The 14,092-nt window shown below is 43.8% G+C and overlaps 1 long non-coding RNA gene across 1 annotated transcript in view; it reads left to right on the forward strand.

The window, feature by feature from the left end:
* The window catches only part of LOC144753663 (uncharacterized), a 63,764-nt gene that overhangs the window by 14,627 nt on the left and 35,045 nt on the right, over positions 1–14,092 (forward strand). The window contains exons 2-3 of the long non-coding RNA XR_013594460.1: positions 3,700–3,875; positions 3,973–4,146. This is a non-coding gene — a long non-coding RNA (uncharacterized LOC144753663). The remainder of the gene's footprint in view (positions 1–3,699; positions 3,876–3,972; positions 4,147–14,092) is intronic.

Here is a 14,092-nt window from a genome sequence, read left to right on the forward strand (position 1 = left end):
AGCGCGCCGCTCTCAGCCACTACAGAGCTGCGGCAGTCTGATTAACTGTTTAGGCACTCGGCCCGGGCTGAGCAGCACCTCTCTCAGAACAGCAGAGAGAGGCTGAGAGCCCAGGCACAGGAGCGCCCTGGCACAGGTGGAAAATGCGTGCAATGCATTTCAGTGCGGTGAAGCGGATCACCGCCCTGAAATGCGTGAGCGTCACACCTGTTGCGTGACGCTTGGCAGGACTGCGTGATGGAGTGAATTCGGCAGTCCCAAGGACTTCTACAAAGCTTGTTTTCCTTTGCAAGACCATTCCTCTTTATGGGCCATGAGCAGGTCTGTCCGCAGTTGTTTAATAAGTCTAACAATCGGATTCCATGGAAATACTCTATGAAGGAAGTATGAAGGAAGTGCTTCCTGGGGGTACAGAAAGTATCATTTGCAATCACAGCCGCGCCTCCCGGCATTCCGCATTCATAAACAGTTTGGGGGTTAGTAGGGCTTTTGGATTTTAGGGCGTACAGGGTCATTTTAGGGTTGAGGGTGGGTTTGTGTTTTGGGGGGCCAGATGTAATTTAAGGGTTTAGAGCATGTTTGGGTTTTGGGGTGCCAGGGTTAATTTTAGGGTTTAGGGTGTGTTTGGGTTTTAGGGTACAAGGGTTAATATTAGGGTTTAGGGTGTGTTTGGGTTTGGTGTGCAAGGGTTAATTTGGGGGTTCAGGGTGTGTTTGGGTTTTGGGGTGCAAGGGTTAATTTGGGGGTTCAGGGTGTGTTTGGGTTTTGGGGTGCCATGGTTAATTTTAGGGTTTCGGGTGTTTGGGTTTTGGGGTGCCAGGGTTAATTTTAGGGTTTAGGGTGTGTTTGGGTTTTAGGGTACAGGGGTTAATATTAGGGTTTAGGGTGTGTTTGGGTTTGGCGTGCCAGGGTTAATTTGGGGGTTTAGGGTGTGTTTGGGTTTTGGGGTGCCAGGGTTAATTTTAGGGTTTAGGGTGTGTTTGAGTTTTAGGGTACAAGGGTTAATATTAGGGTTTAGGGTGTGTTTGGGTTTGATGTGCAAGGGTTAATTTGGGGGTTCAGGGTGTGTTTGGGTTTTGGGGTGCAAGGGTTAATTGTGGGGGTTCAGGATGTGTTTGGGTTTTGGGGTGCCATGGTTAATTTTAGGGTTTAGGGTGTGTTTGGGTTTTGGGGTGCAAGGGTTAATTTGGGGGTTCAGGGTGGGTTTGGGTTTTAGGGTACAATGGTTAATATTAGGATTTAGGGTGTGTTTGGGTTTGGTGTGCAAGGGTTAATTTGGGGGTTCAGGGTGTGTTTGGGTTTTGGGGTGCAAGGGTTAATTTGGGGGTTCATGGTGTGTTTGGGTTTTGGGGTGCCATGGTTAATTTTAGGGTTTAGGGTGTGTTTGGGTTTTGGGGTGCAAGGGTTAATTTGGGGGTTCAGGGTGTGTTTCGGTTTTGGGGTGCCATGGTTAATTTTAGAGTTTAGGGTGTGTTTGGGTTTGGTGAGGGAGTAGTATTACAAAGCGTATGACAACTTACACAACATTTTTTGATAAAGCCAAACCAAAGTTAGCAATGACCGCGAGGATTATAATGCACTTAAAAGTATATGGTATCGCTATATCATAGAACAGCTATAAGGACATGGTTCCGAAAGCTGCAGACAGGCTCAGTTCATGCTAGAGCACCATCTCACATAATACCAAGTACTCTCTGCCTTCGGGATTGTTAAGGCCTGCCATAGGAGTGACTTATAGGTATATATGTGTCTATATAGGTTTAGATATAGGTATACTATATCTAAGCAAAGGGTGATTACACCACTCATCCCCAGCTGAGTGATCAGCCAGTTGTGTCAATTTAGTAGGGCCAGCCAGGGGTGGCATAATACAAGCTGCAGCCCCTGGTAGGCCTTGGGTGCACATATGCCCTGGGTACCTATAGTACACAGTACAGGGGTTTATAAGTGTGACCCAGTATCCAATTGGAGATGCACCTAAGGTACATGGAGTCCATTACAGTTACAGTGGATGCTTATCTTACCTGGTTTGTACAAAATGAAAGTGACAAAAAATAAATAAATGTGTTAAAATAATAACCGCTGACTTATACACAGTTTGCTAAAGCACATTGTATGCTCTGTTGTGTATAATAGAAAACGTATATGCCATTTTGCGTTTATCTGCAATTCATTGTGCAATCATCCAACAGTTTGCATTTTTCTGGAAAACTGAAACCAAAGTGGTGGACGTGCTCTTTAAATAGACAAGCAATTCCTGTTAAAATCACCAGACGCAAAAACATCTTATTGAAAACACAATAGTACCTTTGAAGTATTCAGATGCTTATTTTCAAATCACCCCAAATTCATCAGGAACAATGTCATCTTGTAAAGTTATCGGAGAGTCATTTACAAGTCATCCTCAGATCATCATGAATAATGACACCTTCTGAAGTCAGCAGATACTCATTTTCAAGTCATCCTTAAATCATCACGAATAATGACACCTACTAAAGTCATCAGGTACTCCTTTTCAAGTCATCCTTAAATCATCACGCATAATGACACCTACTAAAGTCATCAGATACTCATTTTCAAGTCATCCTCAAATCATCAGGCTGAGCTTCTCCAGCTTTGCTGATGACTTCAAGAGCTTGATGATGTCTGATGACGTGTAAATGACTTCTAAGGTAGTTGGATGATTATCCAATGACTCTGGGATGGCTTCTAAAGTAATCCTGTTTGACCTGGGACTCTGAAACCCGAGGGATCTACCCAATTAGGGCACTGCTTCTGAATGCAATCTTGCTGGCCTCCCGGCAACCCCAACTCACCTGAAAGAAAATGTGCATAAGTTTCTAATTTTACAAAAACAATTCCCATAATTGTTGTTAAAAACTATAATTTCTGTACTGTTAATGTGGTCCTTGCGGTGTCTCTGGGTGAATGTGAAGTGGGGATTGATGGGGATCCCATGTGCTATAAAGCTGATTGAGGGACAGAGAGCTAAATAGTAACTAGGCCTTCTCACTAAGGTGCCTGCTACCTGAAAGAAATGTAAAGGTGTTCAATGTATTAATCACGAAATGTGAGGGTTGCTTGGTGGCATTGTAGACTTTGATTGATTAAGTCACTTGAAATTTATAATAACAAGTATGCATTTTTTTTAAAAGCGAAATAAGAGAATTGAGTTCTGTAAAGTGTCATTTAATGGACATTATTGCTTGCACTATTTACAGCTTGATTACCAATTTCTAAAATACATACTTTGAAAGCACGTACATATTCACAGGGCTTCCTCTTACAAGCTGGAGCTTGTACCACTATCAATACACAAACACCTGTTCCCCACTGCACCCACAAGGATTCAGTTCTGTGACTCTGGCCTCACCCACAGATGTCTACACTGGTTGCATTAACCACTTGAGGCTCTAGTAAAAGAGTAAATATCCCACTGATTAGTCTAACTTGCCTTTATTTTTTATTTAATTTGTGTGTATTATTATACCTACAGTTTAAGGAAGGTGAAAAATTCAACAAAATATTGAATATTTTGCTCTTTTTATTAATATCTTTTACCCTCCCACCACTATGGTGTTCAGAGTCACAGTCCTCACACCTTTTTTGTTTGCATTTCAACTGCTGCTTGTAGATGAATGCAGCTTTGAGAAGCATCACATAAAAATAGTCTCACTTTCACGCCATCCTCATTTACAGGTAGTTGCTGAGGCATTTGCCCCTACATAGGAATGCTGTTGGATGCAGAGCATTGCGCACTACCCTCGGAGATGACTTCTTCCTTTGTGGATTCCCAATGTGACTCACTAGCGTCTTGCGCGTGGCCCCGCAAGTAATGTTAATTTGGACCCGGAATTCAGTTCCTTTTTACCGGGGTAATTATGGCAATCCTTGGACCTACATTTCCTAGAGTTCCTCAGTGAAGTCTAGGCATTTAAATTAACAGGGATTGTCTTTTTGTCATCTACGCAGGAATCCCAGCCAAACACCTACGACGACTACACCGCTTCCAAAACACCTCCGCCCGACTGATCGTCAACGTCCCCCGCAGCAGCACCTCAATTTATATAGAGCAGTTCTGAGCTTAATACACTTGCAATACAGAAGGCAAGACATTTGCAACATTCGTAATAGAGCATCCCATCGGTAAAACTCTAAATAAGACTATTTGAGTAATCAACATTCACTCCGCCCTGAAGTGTACTCTGGATATTCATGACCCCTTTTCTAAATCTAAATACCACTTAGTTGGCCTCATTGAGAGAAGGTCCAGTATCTACTTCATCACCACTTTTGATTATTTGTGATCTTTTGACAGTACAATCATTCTGAAGATCAGAGACAGAAAAAGAGGGGCATGGATAATCATAGCACATTCTCCATCACTACTTGCCTATGATGATGAGCTTGCTGAATGGATTTAAGTGAAACTTTTGAATACATTCATTACATTGATTCCCTGCATGGACCTAGCACTGCATGGCACCTGTGCTTCTGCAACACTAGTAATCAAGGAAATATCAAGGTAGTAAATGCTCATCAACTATCACATGCCATATAATTGTGCCAATTAGGGTGTAGATCGAAAAGCGTCTGACCTACAGTCAGAGGCTTTCTGACTGACACCCTTGGTTTATACTCCGTATGCCATTTTACAAAGAAGGCGGTTGCAGTTTAAAACGGCTTGTTATTGTGGCTGGCTTCTGACGGGATCAAAGAACCCGTCAGCAAGTCGGAGGTTGCTCATAATCCCTTTAGGAGGGCGTTTATGCCATCAGGATTATGATGTCAGTTTCAAACAGGCTTCCATGTTTGGCTTGTGGCGGTCAGCTGGGGTCAGCAAACCAACATTTCTCTGATTGCTTTTCAATGAAGCAATCTTTTTGTTTTCAAATACAGCTAATTTTCTTTAAAAACAGGATGTGTTTAAAAAAAATAAACATTTCATTTGTATTCATTTGTATTTTTTAATAGTAGTCAGTTGTCCCTAGGACCACTGACTGCTCTAAAAAAATATGTTTTTTAAACATTCCCAAAGGGAAAGGCGTCCCAAAGGGACCCCTTCCCATTTCATGATTTTTAAAAAAAATATGTTTTTATTGGCATTTCACTGTTATACAGTTCCACATCATAGGAAATAATAATGATTATTACAACCATATCAAGCAGCCTGTGGAAAATCAAACGTTTTTCAGGCCATGTGAAACAAAGAGTAAAATACTAGTACATAAAATAGCAATATGAACCCCGCCTCCCCCCTCCCGGTGCTCAACTCATTGCAAATATCATAATCTAAAGGACATATGTATAATAGAGTAACCGCAGCAGTTCCTTTGACTAAGTAAGTTCAAGTTGCTGTATATTTGTGTAACTATTGAATGGGGTCGCCATTATCCCCCATGAGAGGGCAGCGCTATGGCAGTGTGGGTTTCCAATCTCTGTCACTCCTCACAGTCGCAGGGCAGTGTGGTCATCATCAGTGAGATATTGGACCATGGCCCCACCAGGCCATCAGATCATCTGCCAGTTTATCATCTTGTCTGAATTTTTTCATATGTGCCTCCTCCGCACCAGCCCACTCAGTCAAATCACACAACCAATCAGATGTCAGAGTAGGTTTATTGGGCTAAGCCATCTAATGGCTAAATGTCTTTTGGTAAGAGTCAGTCTTAGAGATGCAGGGTGGGGAACCGTATTTCACAAGATTTAGAGCTCTGTGGATGGAGTGAACAGTGAAGACATGTAGTCAACCTTTTTGGCAGGCCACATCCCCTATGGTGAATGGGTTTACCACCAACATTGAGTTGGTGGTAAAGTATGAATGTTGTTTGACTACATTTTGGCTGCAAAACATTAGTGACTGAATCCTAATTTGGAGTTTGTCCTTTTCAAAAAAGCATTTTGTTTGGTCTCCAACATTCTGATTCTGCACATCAGGTAATTTGCAACAACAAAGATTCTTTGTTCATCTGGACTAAGTCCAGGAAATTACAAAGAGGATGGAAAGCCCTCAACTCAAGAGAAGCACTTGGAAAACAGGAATCATTTTTGAAGAAGAACTACCTTGCTGACCCCTGCACCTGGCAGAAAAGGCAACACTAACTGCTGGAATGGACCTGCTTCTCCGACTGTGCCTGTGGTGCCTGGTTCAAAGAAAAGTTGCTCTTGAGCCCCAAACTGAAGTCATGACTACAATGGTCAGTCAGCTGACCCCCCTGTACCAGAAAAAGGGTCACAAACACGAAAGTGACCGGTTCTAACCAGTGAGTAGCAACTTGCAAGGAATGGCTGCTGACCACTGAGGTCTAGCTAATAACTAAGATCTCTGCTTCAGTCTCTAAAGTTGCACCAGTAACTGTCGTTCCCAGAAGAGTCACACAAGTGTGGATTGGTCAACAAAGATGGATACTTGACCTCACCAAAAGATAGCTCTGGACCCACTGTGGCTGTAGATCAGTAGGCCAGCCATTGCTGGACTTTTAATGGCTCAAAGAGGATTTCGAGGGACTCAGATTACTGTGGCCAAAGCTGTCCTATCTTACCTGTGGACCGAGGAGTATCTCAGGGAACGTCCCTGTCGATCGAACAGTACCAAAAGCATCTTTCAGTATCCTGCATCCCCAGCATCAGGACCACCCCATTAAAGTATATGCTGGTCTTGAGTGTGGGACAGGACTTGAGACTGGTTTGGTGACCAGGTAACTTTCCAAATACTCCTTTATGCCCCCCAACCTTCTCCTTGTCGGAATAAGTTACATAATAGTCTAACACAAATCTATCAAACGTTTTAAAAATGTGCACATTTTACAATTACCAAGTCTTTGGGCTTTGGACTAAAAGTCTGAGATTTGCATTTTAGTTAAAAAATCAATACCTCTGTACCCCCTGGTGGATTTTGCTCATCTTGGCATCTAAAAATTCAAAAAGATATACGGGCTGATTCTTACTATGGTGGTCCATGGATGCAAGTCGGAGGTCCACCCTCCCTTTAATGAGTATGGTGGTACAGAGGAAGTTTTTCTTTGTGGTTTTGATGAGTTGGTGGTGTGCTGTGGTGGCTGTTCGTACATTGCAACCATTGGGATCCTTGATCATGCAGCAGTGCTCCAGCAGTCTGCACTCCTTGTCATGGTTGTGAACCCACCATGAAAAGGATGACAGTAAGGAAACTGAGGTGGCCCTAACAAGGCCCCCTGTCACCTCTGTGTACGAAGGTGCATGCAGGCGGGCACATGTTGTGTCTCCCTGTATTTTTACACACCCTGTTCCTTCACAGAAAGAAATGCACAACATTGTGCACTTCTTTCCGTGCAGGAATGGGATGCAGAAGTCTCACAGCGGGGTACACCGAAGGCACACCTATATGCCTTGGATACACACTGCCATGGGACCTCTACAGCAGGATTGCTCGACCTGGATTCCAGTTGGAATCCGGTAGGTTGTCTGACTAAGGGTTTGACAGTCTTGCAGCAGGGCGATGGCATGGCAGGACGCTGCAAGAACGCCAAAGTTGTAATCAGACCCATAATCTATTTTTTAAATTGGTGTCTGATTCCCTTTATGTTGTGTGACTGTATTATTTCATTGTTTAGTGTGTCTAAATTCTTTACAGAAATTCCTTTGTTTAAGTCTTGCTGCTTGAAGCCGCAGCCACCTAGAGATGAGCTTGAGGTTTTGTGAATGTATTACACGGTAAGGGTGCTCAAGTATACCATACACCACTTTACAATACTCACAGTACTCATAAAAGGATGAATAAATACATATCAACTTTATGCATGTCAAGATCATTTTAGAGGTTCTGATTAAGCGCTGTGTGAGCTATTCATCTGCCTTAAAACGGACTGCAAAGCAGCCAAAATACCTACAAAGAAAGAAATACACACTACTTAAAACCAATAAGAGAAAAAATTACAGCTCAAAAGTTGCTAGAAAACAATGAAAGCTTTACACAGGTCAGTCATTCTGAGACCTGGACAGGTTAGCGTAACTTTCTAAATACAAGCAGAGGTTCCGTGTGGAGATGTGGGTGGAAACGAATGCTCCTTGTAGCCCAAGCAACAAGCATTTTATTAAGTGCTGCCACTGCCTTCCCAAAGGCACTGTGTGTCCAGTGTGCATATTTTTCAGCAGCCCTCACAAAGCCTTGATTGACAAGACTTTGCTCCAGCTGATTTTTTAACATCTGCGTGCTTTTGATGCAGCCAAGGACACCCTTATAGTTTTTCTTTTTAAAATGTATTCTTTGTGCTCTTTGTGCTCTTTGTGCTCTTGAGGCAAGAACAGCATGTGGATGCCCCTAACCCTCCGATGCGGAATCCAAGTCTTTTCTGTAGAGGTTAAGCCCAAGCAACTAAGCCAGACCACTCTCGTCACTGCACTCTTTCCTATACATGGGTTTATCCTGCCTGCGATAAGTAGAGGCAAGGAACTGCAGACTAGGTGCTCAACATTGGCCCTGCAAACATCAGCAGAAGTTGCACACTGCACGGGGGTTTTCAAAGGGGAGTTTTTCTCATGGGGAAATGGCCCTGTCAGGGATATCAAACAATCGGAGGGAGTGCACCACACACACTTACCCCTTTGCTGGCTCTGCCCTGGCACTCCCCAGGGCAAATGTGTGAAAGAAACAGAGCACCATCCACCCCATTGTTGCCTGATCCTGGTGGGCCATGGCCCTTCCTTGGAAATTCCAAATTAAACAGTAAGGGCCCGATGTAGGAGCCCTAATACCGGTCGGAAACGGCCGAATTCGTCCGTTTCCGACCGGTATTACGGTTTTCTTATGTAGGGGGCTACAGGAGTACAGATTCGGTAATTTTACCGATTCTGTACATTTACCGATTTGGTAAAATACCGAATCGGTAAATGTACAGAATGGGTAAATAGAGATGTAGGTGGCACTCTGAAGAGTGCCACAGGCCTTCAAGAGTCTGTATTTTACCACCCAATCCAATTGGGTGGTAAAATACCGAATCCAGGTGTGCATGCACATCTGTGCATGCACACCTGTGCCATGTGACACACAGACATGCCCTTAGGGCATGTATGTGTGCCACATGGCACACAAGCCTGTAATTGGGGTGCTAGAGGGTGTCAAAGTGACACCCCCTGCACCCTTGCAAGTATAGGTAATCACCGAATCGGTAAATACCGATTCGGTATTCCACATTGATTCCTATGGGCTTCAAGGCCCATAGGAATCAATGGGGGATACCGATTCGGTATTTACAGAATCGGTAAATACCGAATCTTACAGATTCTGCATTTACCAAATCAGAATTACCTACATTTCCCCCCCTCTAATTTACCACTTCTTAAATACCGATTCGGTATGATTCGGTATTTTAGAAGTGGTAAGTTAGATTTACCTACATCGGGCCCTTAGTGTGGTAAAACTATTTGCTGCATGGCCACACTGGGGACACACAGGATAGGCAGTGCATGAGCAGCCAGACCAAAGGCTTCTTACCCTGGACCCTGTGCATGGTGTGCATGTGATTTCCAGTGCTTTGCTCATGGTGGCAGCCTCCTGCCTTTAATAGGGTTGATTTTATGCCTCTTGTTCCCTGAAGATAGACTTGATTTTTCAACTGGCAGCCTGCCCTTCTAGGTCCTCATACCCTGTTTTCATACCTTTCTCGCATGACCAGCTCCCAGCTGCCTACTTCCAGAAGTGGGGTCTACAGAGAGCCAAGGACCTCTGCATCTGACTGAGCTCTTGGTAATTCCTTTGGCCTGTGGTCTTCATTCGGCAGTACATATGGTATTCAAGGCAGTTTATACTCCCTGCCTACAGACCCCATGGCTCAAGGTATCCTGGCCTCTTGCCAGCAGGAGTCATGGGGTCTGTGTCCAGAGGTGGGTTCTGTCTAAAAAGGTACGCTCTAAAGGGCCAGTCGACAAAATTTCCATGAGAAAATTTTCCTCTAAGGTGCCCCGAAAACCATCTATCTACTGCTCTAAGAGGATGAGAAGACGTTATTTCCACTGGCCCTAGAGAAACAGGTACACCAGGGCCCATATTACACATTCACTGCAGAAAGGGGCTCATCGGTTAGCAGTCCATCTGGCTATGTATTTTGAAGGTCCCAGTACTCAGCAGAGTTTTTCCTTTGTGCAAGTGTATAAAGGTGCAGATGGAGAGTTCTAAATGTCATATCCCCCTCATGTATCTCCTCTGGCGTACATGATGGGATTTTACAACTGTGAGAAAGTGGTTCTGACCATCTGGCAGCCTACATTTTTTGCTTTTTGAACACCTGATTTTTTAGCTTTTACCTTGCGAAAGCCTCATAAGCTGGGACTCACCCACAGTGTACTCAGAATATACTGGAATGCATGTGGGTTTCTCTGGTGTCCGCCTTGTGAGATAAGGCCACTACGCAGCAGCCAGGGTAAGGGGCACTGCACTGGTTACATGTGAACAGGTGTGCACATGTGTGTGCACCCTTGAAAGGGCTGTGTGGGGGAGATTCCTGTCGTGCCCAGCCCAGAAGCAGGTACAGATAGAATGGTGTGGCAAGGATTATGCAGAGTTGGATGGTGACATGGATCAGGCTTTATAATGTAGGGAGAGTAATGTAAGGGAAAGTCAGTGTGCTTTACTGTTTCACCGTGGGAACACACCTTTGCTCTCCTATGGCGAAAGAAACAACATGGGGTAGTTTCAGTTCACTAGGGTCTACAAACTCCAGACATGCACCAAAGTACACTGTAGGTTGTGTAAAAAGAAGTATTCGGCTGAATGCAAAGCCATATCTGTACTGCTTATGGGTCATCCAGAAATGTCATATTCCTCAGACTCAGCTTATAACTAAGTGTGGGCAAAATTTGCGAATTCACGGTACGCGACTTTGTGCGAATATATACTCGCCGTCCACAAAATTCGCGAATCTGTGTGAATTTGCAGATTTTTTATTCTTGCTTGTTTGCGGGGGGGGGTTCTGCGTAGCTACCGTGAAGTTACCCTTGCGGTCGTACATGGGCACAGCCATCTTGTTTTCAGTGTTTGCGTTGCGTATTTCCATTTCCGGGTGCTAGTTGCATGCTCGCGTTGGGCATTTCCTACGTGCGGGCCGCAATTACGTCATCGCGTCTGTTTTTGCGTGCTCGCGGGGAAAATATCGAGCAAACTTACCCACGTGGTCGCAATGTACGCGGCCATCTTGTTTTTCATTCATTGCTATGGTTCTGGGCATGCTTTTTCTATCCAGCTTTAGTCTTTGCAGTCCTTTGTTTGAACTTTTTGTTAATCTTTTTTACTCATTATCTATCCCTCGATTTTTCTACATCTATATTTTGTGTTTTTTTCAACTTTTTTTTACTTTAATAACTATTTTTTTTGTTTAGCTCTCTCTTTTCTCTACATTTTTTTCCCTATTCTTTTCTTCTTTCACCCAGGACCATGGCAAAGGGAGCCGGCAAGTCTAAGGGAAAGGGTCCCGCACCCCGTAGCTGGCTCCCTTGTTGGCGCTTAAGGGGGGAAGAAGTAACTTCCCGGGAGATCTTTAGCGCAGTGGAGGTGGCCGCACTGGTTTTCTTCGTCCAGCGCCACCTCCCCAAGACCATCCCGGCAGACGGCAGGCCCGGTACCGGGTACGGGATCCGGGAGCTTTGCCAGCTATAGGGGATGGTGTGCCGGGCCATGTATCGGGAGTCTGGGGTCCGGCGCACCTACAACCAGGCAACGCACTGGTGGTCCGACATCCTGGACCGGGAACACCACCTGCTCAACCTGCTTGGCGTGGAGATCCCTGGGCTTGGTGAGTAGTAGTAGCTATTTAATCACTACTTTGTTTTCTCCTGCTCTGTGGTATTGCAGGTAAATTTTGTTTCATAAGCTTCTGTGATTGCAGGTGCTTGCCTGCTCACTGGCGGTGCTACTATGCTTACATGTTTTCAATTTTGTGCTTATTTGGCCTGAGTGATTATGTATGAGTGTACTTTACAGAACTGTGTAATGCTAGACACTGGAGACTCAAGTCCAGTCCTTCCTTTGTACTCCTGCCACTAAGAAGAGATAGTGGTGGTGGATTGATAGTTTGACTATATTTTGACTGGTTAGTAGGAAACTTTTTAGTGGTCTGCAATCATGACGGACTGTGTCTGTGGAGTGCTGCCTGCCAGTCCTAGTAGAACCTTTTTGTAGTTGGTCTAGTGAGTTACATAACTTTCCAAGTAGACGGTCTGCGAATCCAGCAATACTAATATCCTAGTAGACCACAGCAGATAGGTCACTAAATTTAGTGCAATTGTTGTCTATTTCCCCGAAATAATTTGTTATTTTGAAATGTTTGATTTGGTTGACAACAATCATCCATGTTTGTGTCTTTCTTTCATGTTGTACATCAGCTTCCCCCAGGGGCAAGAGGACAGAGGAGGAGGTAGCGGCGCCGGCAAAGCAGGAACAACAACAGGAAGACCAGGATAGGTTCACCGAGGGCTCCTCTGCTGGCCCCAGTAAGTTTTCTTGTTAATATTATTAATGATACTTCCCTATCTTTTACAGCACCTATTTATTCCAAACGTTCCTCATAATTCTATTTTTTCCTAAATCGTCTTTGAATTTCTTGTAGACTGTTTCTAAATTCTTATCCTGCCTCTACTATGACTCTCTGTGCTACTACTAGATTATTATTAGTCTGTCTGTGTAGCTAGCTAAGCTTGCACAGTTGGAAAAAGGTGTTAAACAAAACTCCTATTCAGCAATAGCTCTAGGCACTGACTGCAGTCCACTGGGTTGTTCATAATGTCTATTGAAGTCTTCTAAATGTTTATGCTTTGACAATTCCCAACAATAAAATGTCAATGGCCACCAAGAATAAGATACTAGTTTACTTTTTCATTGGATAGGAGGACATACTACTACTGTTGCAGGGACTATTCTGCACATACAGAACTATGGACAAGAAATAGGGCATTAGTGATATTAGGCGCAGTTAGACTTTCCACATACCTCAGTCATAACAGAAGTTGAACCCCTAATCTCCTTACTGACTAGCTAGTGTGTCAGAGTCATTATTCAGCTCCCGAATGCAGCGATGATCCCCAATGATTATACAACCCAGAACATAAGACTACGGAGTCAGAGTCCACTCCCGACCTCTCAGAGTCATGGAATCATGCTTGCCAATTGCAAACCCTTTCGCTCACTCACTCGTGACCAAAAAACCACAGAGTTTATCTAAGTTTTAAAGCTTTATTAAAAGTAAAACAACTAGCTCTGTGTGTACTCAGTAGTCAGTACATTACATTTCAATTGTGCATTATATAAAAACATGTATTACAATCAAATTCATTCATATAAGGTAAAAGATTAAGTCAAACTGAACAGTGGCTGATTTTACACATTAATTGTGGGAGACCCCTCATCTGGTTGGAACTTAAAGTACTGGTGGTGATGATGATGATTAACATAACAGATATAGCTCTGTTGTTCGTAGAAGGGAAGTTTCTATCTGTAATGAGAAAAATGGTGCGTGTTAAAAAGCAAGCATTCATCAGTTGTTACAAAAAGTGTCGTTTCTTATCATGGCTAAGCATAAACAAAAACACCCTACCCTTCCGAAAGGGGAATTTTTAGTTTAGACTAGAGAGTCACAAATAATTAAATTTGTTTATATATTTTTTAATTCCTAGACAAAATAGGGAGTGGTGTATGGCATCTAAAATTTTCACATGTATTTTCTAGGCGTAACACCATCGCCACAGCCAACCACCAGTGCCGGGGCCAGCGCAGATGCAGTCACTCCAGGGGCGGATGCGGTGCCAGCAGGAACTGCTGTGGGTGATGCCACGGTGGTGGCGGGCAGTGGTAAGCTTAAGCTATTATATTCCTTCCTTATTGAGATTGCAGAGTAGGCTCGCTGCAGGGGTGTATATGTTGTACAGTACAAGTAAGTACACTTTACTTTTTTGTCAACCAGGTAGAACTTAGAACTGAAGACAGTCACCCTTGACTTCACATTAGCAATAGCATTAGCGGCAGGAGTTGACGAGTAACCGATGGCCTCCTCTAAATTTGATTTCAACTCAGCTGTGAAAGTTTTATCGAGAAGCCAAGTCAGATCAGAGATAAACTTGATGGATG

Source organism: Lissotriton helveticus, chromosome 5_1, assembly GCF_964261635.1.
Source record: "Lissotriton helveticus chromosome 5_1, aLisHel1.1, whole genome shotgun sequence".
NCBI classification, from domain to species: domain Eukaryota; kingdom Metazoa; phylum Chordata; class Amphibia; order Caudata; family Salamandridae; genus Lissotriton; species Lissotriton helveticus.